This window comes from Gekko japonicus, unplaced genomic scaffold (genome assembly GCF_001447785.1).
Source record: "Gekko japonicus isolate JY-2015 unplaced genomic scaffold, Gekko_japonicus_V1.1 scaffold448, whole genome shotgun sequence".
In the NCBI taxonomy this organism is placed as follows: Eukaryota; Metazoa; Chordata; class Lepidosauria; order Squamata; family Gekkonidae; genus Gekko; species Gekko japonicus.
Genome location: NW_015172018.1, coordinates 835,018 through 844,317, shown reverse-complemented (window position 1 = coordinate 844,317; position 9,300 = coordinate 835,018).

Sequence of the window (9,300 nt, the reverse complement as noted above, 5' to 3'; positions counted from 1 at the left end):
GAACTTTTTCTCTGCAAGACTGGGAACGAAAAAGAACAAGTGGAACAGAGACTGGTCTTCTTCTAGCTGCCAGGGTTATATATATATATTTTCTGTCTGGTAACTGTTTATAGTGTAAATAAGGCAGCTAAAGGCTGTGCTGATCCTGGAAAATGTTTAACTATCCTCCAATGGCCAACTTGTGTCATTCGTATCGTAGTGAAAAGCCTGCTTTTGTCATATGGTCATACGTAGAAAACACCTAAACCCGAGTGAATTTCTAGGAGGAAGAAACAAGGGACCTGTGGCAGAGTTACACTTTCTTGCTTTGGCCTGTTTTAACCGTGTTGCACCCCAGCCACTCTCTCGTAGTGTGGGTTTGGGAACAGCAAACAAAACGAAACACAGAAATCAGACCTTTCTTCAATGGCCAGTTCTCTGTACAGAATCCGCCCCAAGTTTGCTAGCTGAACTTTCTGCTCCATCTAGCCCGAATGTTAGCCCTGTAGCTTCAAATTAACAGCCTGTCCAGGGCTCGATGAATGTTCCTGTTTTCACTTCTCTGAGACTGCCAAAAACAACAGTAACCAAAAAGCAAGGAGATGGGTCATCTCTCTGGCAGGCCACAGTGTGAGGTTGCTGAGTCGTCTTCAGCTAGATGGGTTGCAGGTTAGAAAGGTCCGAATGGCAGCTGTTTTAGATGCAAACGCGTGGCACCTTCCCACATTTAGGGTGAGCGGCTTGTGCGAAGGAGACCCTCCAACATGCACGACTAGACTGTTTTCGTGCAATTAAAACATTAAAGCTTTCGATCTATGTATGATCTCAGAAAAACACTCCTTTACACAACTTTCACTCATAAGTGGACAAGTGGAATTGGTGTAAAGAATGGCCCAGCTCTTATGTCTCTTGAAAGTTGCATAGCAAAAGGAAGTATTTCCAGGTACAGCTTGTGGTCCTCTCACCCCCCCACCCCCACCCCCAATGTCAACATTTACTTTTCTACGCTTCTGTAGCATTACTGCTTAGGCTGGTGGAAGCCCGTCTTCCTTTAAATCACTTTACAACCTATGTGGCTGGTTTGTTTTCTTGGGTTTTTTTAATGCAGAAGTTAAATCCCTGTTGTGATGTGTGAAATGGTCTTTTACTGCTCCCTGTGACCCGCTCTTGTAACCTTCAGCCCTTTTATGTTTCAGCCTTGACATGAAGAGTAGGCACACAGAGAATTCTAATTAATCACGTTTCCCCTGAAGCAATACACAGAACTCAGAGAATGGCAAGCAGAGGACATGGCCATGCAAGCCAGAGCCAGAAATGCTGCTGCCATTCAACCCAATCAAGTGTTTTTCCCCTGAACACTGGTCCATAATATCGGTGGGCTGACATTTTGTTCCTATGCAGCAGTTCTTTTGTAAAACCTCTCCCCCGCCCCCGACTTGGATCCCTTTTCCCAGTCTTGCCTAATCAGCAAATAATCATATGCTTCCCTCAAACTGTCAACGGTAACGCAGAACCACATCTACTAAAACCCATTTCCATAAAATAATTTTTTTACAAGAGGAGCCTGTAGGCTTCATGTTTCCTCTTTGGAAATGTGCATTAATTTTTCGTAATTCATTCTAAGCTTTGACTGATACATTGTGGCTGTTTCCAGATGGTGCTGTTAGTTCGACCTGTAGAACCAGGTGGTTGCTCTAGTTTGGCGTTTACTAATATTAAGCACTAAGTGTGGATCTTCAGCTCATGGGTATATAATTAGAGACATTTTCTCAAAAGCTATCCAGTAGATCTCCCTCTTTTGTAAAAGCTGCTCTTCCATTACTCACTCTCCTTTGATACGGCTTCTGCTTTCCTTTTTGGCTTTACAGGGTCATCCCATACACAGATACTGGATATTTTTCAGTATCGGTTACATCCTGGGATTGTCCGCAGGGAGAAACTGGTCTAGAGCTCCGAAGGTTTGCCTGTCCCCTCTCCCTCCTCTCCCCTCTCCATGGGAAGCAGTGCACGAGAGACCCCGGGTTCAAAGAAATAGGAATCACCCATTCTGCTTTCTCCCTGTGCCCCATGAGGTGGTGGGAAGTCAAGGCCTTTTTCCACACAACTCTTTCCAAAAGAGGCTCTTAACTCACCGGGCACTGGCCCAACTCAGGCTGCAACACCATGGCTTTGCAACCACAAATCTGGGCGCCCCCTTTCCTATCAGGGCAGCTCCTGTCATTCTCCCCGCACACACACACACCATCCTTTATTTGTCATACTCCTAAAACAGCCAATCTCAACAAAAGCCAACCCATCAAAAGAAACAACAGCAATAAATACCTAATAAAAATATGGGGGTGGGTAGGTGGGGGAATTACAATCCTATATTTTTAGACAGAGGAAAGATTCATAATTAACCTGAGAGTAAGAATACTGTAACAGGAAAGAAGGCGGCATGATCTATAGCCCGATCTCGTCAGATCTTGGAAGCTAAGCGGGGTCAGTACTTGGATGGGAGACCACCAAGGAAGGCTCCGCAGAGGAAGTCGATGGCAAACCCACTTCTGCTTTGCACTTGCCTTGAGAGCCCCTTGCTGGGGTCGCCATATGTCCCCTGCAACTTGATGGCACTTTACACATACAAGAATATTATAAGCTCGTCAGTGATGGAGAAACACAAAGCAAGGAAGCAGGCTTTGCCTGACTTTAGTTATTTCCAGACTCATGGAGGTAACCCTTTCAGATAATGGTTACAACAGAAGTCCCTGAAGCCTGTTCTAGCAAATAATTCTCCCTTCTGGGGAGGGAAGCTGATAGGACCTCAGGGATGTACATTGAGGCCAATTTGCAACTGATAAGCCAGCTGTGTTCACCATGCTCAGGCCGAGGACCAACAAGCATCCAGACATCTGGGGATGTAGTGGATGTGTACTGCAGCACTAGGACTGGTACCACTTCTTGGCATACTTCTTGGTCTTCTATACATTTCTCGACATAGGTTCCTTTCATTCTTGACACCGGTCACCGCAGCAGACCCAGGAAGCAGATAGCAAAGACTATTGCTTAAAGGCTTTTTTGGCTCCTGTCTGGTCCGCCATTTTGCAAATGGATGTGGGAGAAGATGATGGGACTGCAGGTCTATTCTTGCTGCCTTCACTGTATCTGCTAGCTGCCGAAGACTCACTGCAGTTGAATCTGAGAAGCAAACGAAACAAACTCTGTCATACAGCCCAGTTTGGCTGGAGACAAAGAATAGATTTGAAGAGTGCAGAAACCGATATGACCGAGGCATCATTTTTTTCCTGTGATACTTGCATGTTCCTCTGCGATGTAACCTGCTGCTGCCCTTTGTCAAAGAAGATGAGCAGGTTTATTAGTTTGCTTTAAAGATGCATTGCCAGAGGCGATAACGGCATGACCGCAGAAATCATGGGCAGCAAGTGCGTCTTTCAGACCACTTCTGGCACCTTGAAACGACAACGCACCTATTTCCAGCCTCAGTATTCCAGATTCCTTCTCCATATAGTATTGAGTTTTCCCCTGGCCTGTTGTTATTCAGCTTGCATTCTTTTCCATACGCTTTCCTCCGTCTTCTCTTTCCTGTGTTCAGATGCAGAGGTAGCGGAGGGGTGTGACTAGCTCCGCAAGGCACAAAGAAAGGCTTAACTTTCCTTCTGATGTCTTAAGACTGAGACAGACTTGCTTTGATCCACCTATTTGCTGAAGCTTCTTGAATGATGGCTGTGAGCAGCCCCCTGGGATAATGCTAAGCATTTTTTTCCTAAGTGATAAGGAGCAGAGATGGCAGGATTTATTCCACCACAGGATCAGGTTGTTGATAAATCTGGGATTGTTGTTTACACGATAGTGTAGCCGCCTAGAGGGAAATGTGAAATTAACCAGGAAACGATTCATAATCGCTCCCCGTGGAACATAGACCCTGCCCCCACTTCAAACAGGCTTAGAAGCTACAAAGCAATTCTGGGGAAAGGGAATCAAAGATCTGCAGCAGATATTCTGATGTACCCTCTCAGAGCCTCCCCTTCCAATGGCCTTACGTGCCCCCTCTGAAAAGCTGCGATGGAAAGTCGGAAGGATCCCTCCATAAAAACTGCCGACACAGCCACAGGAACTGCGGCGAGAAGGGGAAATGTGCAGAGCTTTGAGGCCCATAGGGAAAGAGCACGATCATTCTAGCAAGGCTCCCAGCCTAGATGTTTCGGTGGGCCAAAGATTTCAGTTGACAACGATAGATTCAACAGGACAAATGCTTAGCTGCATTTTGACTTTGTGTAAAGGTTTTTAATCCAATGGGAACAAAAAACATTTCTGTGTTGTGAAAGAACTGGGGGGGGGGAGAGCGAGAGAGAGATATTAATGGATCCACAAAAGCAGAAATGCCCAGACCATGTTCACGGAACCCGCCCTCTCCAACCACACAGCAAAATAATCCAAAATTCAGTTCCGCGATCGTGTGTGCAACTCAAAGTTAAGTCCCTGTTTTCATATGTGAAAACATAAGGTGCACCCGAATGCAAAATATGCATTGTAGAGTTTACAGATGTAGTGCTTTATGTGTTTTTTTAAATTGCTACCTTATATCTAGCTCAGGCTGAGCTAAAGCCAGTGTCTTCCTCATCCTTTAAAAAAAACAAAAACCAATGACACTCAATGACTTTACAGTATGACTTGGGTGCTGAGGCTTCAGTTGTCTAAAGGAAAAGTTTTATGCACATTGCAAGCTACTTTAACTGTGCTCTGATATAAAACAAAAACCCACCTGAAAGGCTGCATATTTGGCCATGGAATCCCCCCCCTAAAAATAAGGTCATTTTTTAAAATAATGGCAGTGTAGAGATATAGGGCTGTTCTGCATTCTCATTTTTGCTGTTTGAGTGTCCCTGGGGGAGTGTCCTTTTCTGAATGTGTTTTGTTCCCTCTAGTGGTCAATCCAATATTATATTGCTGTGTGTCTGACATGTCTCCTTGTAGATTTACACTGCAGGTTTTAATGCCGGGTATACATCAATGTAGGAGCTGCGGTGGCTCAAGTGGTTAAGACGCTGAACTGCAGGCCGTGGAAGGTCAGTAGTTCAGCAGTTCGAGACCCGAGTTGCCGCATGACGGAGTGAGCTCCCGTCTCTAGTTCCAGCTGCTGCCAACCTAGCAGTTCGAAAGCAAGAAATTGCAAGTAGATAAATAGGTACCACTTTGGTGGGAAGGTAACAGTGTTCCGTGCGCCTTGGTGTTTAGTCATGCCGGCCACATGACCACGGAAACGTCTTCGGACAGCGCTGGCTCTTCGCCTTTGAAACGGAGATGAGCACCGCAACCCTAGAGTCGGACTCGACTGGCTTTCAACCAAGGGAACCTTTACCTTTTACTATACATCAATGTAATATTGAATCAACCACTAGAGGGAGTAAAACATATGTGGAAAAGAACCCCCCCCCAAGCAATAGTGACACACAAGTGACCAAAATGAGAACGTGGAAGAGCCCCCTTCAGATCCTGAAGACCAAGGGTTGGATCCAAGCTTCTGCAAATGGAGTACATTCACAAAGAGATTTTTTTTAAAAAACCACCTCCATTCCCTAACAGTTTCTTGTGCCCTCCCCAAAAGCTGCTGGGGGAGTTGCAGGATATTCCAGACCCATCTACTATTCTGCAGTGATAAAAGGAGAATGACCAACAGCTCTCCCAGCCTCTTGCACTAGTGGAGGAAGCTCTGTTAACAGAGCAAAAGGTCATGGGATGATGGTGGATATTTCTGCTGGTTCCCTTCTCCATGCTGCAGCTCCCCAAAATGTGGGGGAAAAGGGGGCTTCTGCAACCCCGATCCATTTGTGGAAGTTTTAACCCCTAAAGTACACCAGGCCAGATTGGCCCTGGGACCTTGGAGGATTTTTGCCTCCCTCTGGGCAGAGAACGGGAGGGTCACTGGAGGAGCGGGGGGGGGGTATAGTTGTGAATGTCCTGCATTGTGCAGAGAGTTGGACTAGATGACTCTTGGGGTCCCTACTCGCTCTGTGCTTCTGTGCTTATTTCACTGGACTTGTATCTGCTCCGAAACTGCAGGATAAAGCTATGAGTGTGCTTTGCTTTCCCCCCTTACTTTTGCATTTTAAAAATGAAAATGGTGGTGTCACAAACCTCAGGTGGGCTCTCTGCACCTTGGTAAGAAAGAGCACAACCTTGTTTTAGAACGGCACATTTTTAGCCAAATAATAGCTATAAAATCAGTGTTTTAAAGTGAACTTTTATTTTTTTAGAAATGGGGGGGGGGCGGGAGGGGGAAACTACTACTGATCTTTTTCAAAAAATAGTGCATGACTGTAAAGTGATAAAAATTGTATATTTTCATAATGTGGGGGAAGAGTCTATTTGTGCTGCTTTTGGAAATCAGTATGAAATTATGATTTCTGTCAAACCTGTGATTTTACAACCCCCCCACTATATTTTCTGTATATGACTGACAAATAGAACTGGAATAAATTAGCACCTGTGCTCATGTATATAAGCAATGTCTTTAGAGCTTAGCACATGTTTATACCTCTTATTGAATCATTTTTGCTTTGGGGGGGTGGGAGGGGGGGAAAGAAAAAATGTAAGCAGATTTTTTGATAAGTGTGTAAAACCTTCATTTTGAGATATTTTAGTAAAAATTAAGTAAGAGATTGTGATAGTGTATACTTTCAGTTGAAAAAATAAAGTACATTCTTTGTAAGTGAGCTGTGATACTTGTGGATTTTTGATACAGTATTAAAATATATGAATTCAGAAATATAGAGAAAAGTAGCCTCAGACTTATTGCTTCCTGCCACTGTTGTTCAATATTGCTTTTCCCCAACCTCCATATTTAAAAACTGGTTGTTGAGGCCTGTCTCCTGCTTGTTTTTTAAACCAGATTTCAGTCTATAAAAGCACTGATCTTATTTTGAGCCATTCATTTACAGTTGTATTAAATATGACAGCAATTTCTGAGATTTTGGCAGACATTTGGAGTTTTAAACATCAGGCGTTAGCGTTGTTTCCAGACATTTCACCTATTAGTTCAGACCTTCTCCAGTTAATTTATGAATATAAATTGCTTTTCGAATATTTCTCTGCTTGCCAGTAACTGTGGCTTCTTGTGAAAGGAGTTTCAGTAAGCTTAAACTAATTAAAAACTACTTTCAAGCATCCATGGGTCAGGAGAGATTAACAGAATTTCATGTCTGTTAAAATTTCCTTAAGAGTCTTCAGTGAGGGAGTTATTATCCCATTTAAACAGGCACATAGAAACTAAGAGTTTCTTTGACTGTTCTTAAGCAACACTAACAAGAACAAGAAGAGTTGGCTTTTATACTTACAATCGCCTTCTCTTCCTCTCCCCACAAAAGACACCCTGTGAGGTAGACGGGACAGAGAGAGCTTTGAGAGTACTGTGATTGACCCAGGGTCACCCAGATGGCTTCATGGGGAAGAGTGGGGAATCAAACCCAGTTCTTCAGAATAGAATCCGCCACTCTTAACCACTACACCAAACCGGCTCTCCCTGAACCACAAATCTATATTGAGATTATTATCCTTTCTAATAATCAATCTCTTAACAGGTAATCAGCCCTCTGACCGAAGAGAAGTCAGAAATTTGTTTATTCCAGGTGTCAAGTTAAAACCTTGTATCCCAGCAAAGATCACACAATGTTATCTATTACAGGTTTTTTTAAATTTAAAAGCAGTCTAATTATTCTTGAAAATGATCAAATATAAAAGAATCACAATGATACAAAAAAACACTTGCATATGTCAATGAAATTAGAAATAAAAAGCATGCATGTCATCTCCCATGCTACCTATCTTAAAGTTAAAAGATAAAATACAACTCAGATTCTCATCAAAGCGTTTTCAGAAAACAATGAATAGCCTCACCACAACCCAAATCTGAGAGATTCAGAGGTTTTAAGGTGTGGCTGTTTTTTATATGTTCATTGATGGTAAACTCACATGACTATATTAAACCACTTAATTCATTTCCTCTGAAGGCACGAGTAAGACAAACTCTGAGCACAGAATGAGAGTTTCCCAAAGAATGCTTGTTTCAAATTGTGCTCAGTTTGTTTTTGGATTATTCCAGGCATGAAGTTACTTATTCATGCTCAAGGATGGGAGAGTAAGAACATTGCTGAAACAGATCCATGTACATGTTTGCAGATTTGAAAACTGAAAGCAAATTTACAGGCTTATTTTGTTCAAAAATCTATACCATTAAACGCAGTTTGTAACACACTGGAAAATGCTTTTTGAACAATCAAAGTTTATGCTGTCTACCAGATTGCCCCCCAACAAACACTGTTTAAGATACCCTGAAAGAATGCTAAAAGGTTAGTAAAGCTATACTGCCCTTTGACGAAGCCGTGCTGCTGGTTCCACAACAAGGCTTGTCCTTCTGTTGCCCCAATTCAATCCAGTAGGGCTTATGCTCATGGAAGGTGGCTTCCATGTGCTTGGCTGCATGAGGAAACATGCATGCAGATGTGTGATGAGCATGTATTCCTCTGGATTTAAATTCCAGTTCCGGAGTTGACCCTAAGGGCTGAACTACATGATTTTGTTTTTGTTTTTTAATGAGTTGGGTCTGCATTTCCTGGATGCAGCTCTTTCCCCCCACAACAGATGAAAGGACTGCAAGAATCTGACTCGGCTTAGGACTGTGACATGGGTGAGTGGCCCCTGCCTTCCTTGCCACCCCATTCTCCCAAACGGAAACAGTTGGGGTGGGGGAGAGTTTTTGGACCCATTTTGGAGGCAGTGCTCCCATGGCCCTTTAAAAAGCAGCTCCCTGCAGCTGCTGTGGGGAAAGCGAGCTGGGCCCGGACAACTCAGACCCAACTTATTAAAAACGGTCATGTAGTTTTGGTACCAAGGATGCACTGCCCCAGGCAGCTGGTCAGCAGTAGTGCCAATCATCCATTTGCAGGGAGGACTGAATCCAGTTCTCTACCTCAGACTCCCAACTGTTGACAATATTGCTAACAATCTGATGGCAGCCTGGGAACACATGTTGCATAATGTTTGATGAATAGACGTTGCACAGTTAGGGGAACAGAAAAATGTGTGGAAAGGCTTTGTTTTCCAGTGTCTGGGAGCAAGAGAATGCTTACACTGCTAGTGAAGTGTTTTGGGACTGCAGGCCAGAAGGTCGGTAGTTCAGCAGTTCGAGACCCTAGTGCCGCATGATGGAGTGAGCTGGCGTCTCTGGACCCAGCTCCTGCCAACCTAGCAGTTCGAAAGCAAGAAATTGCAAGTAGATAAATAGGTACCACTTTGGTAGGAAGGTGACAGCTTTCTGTGCACCTC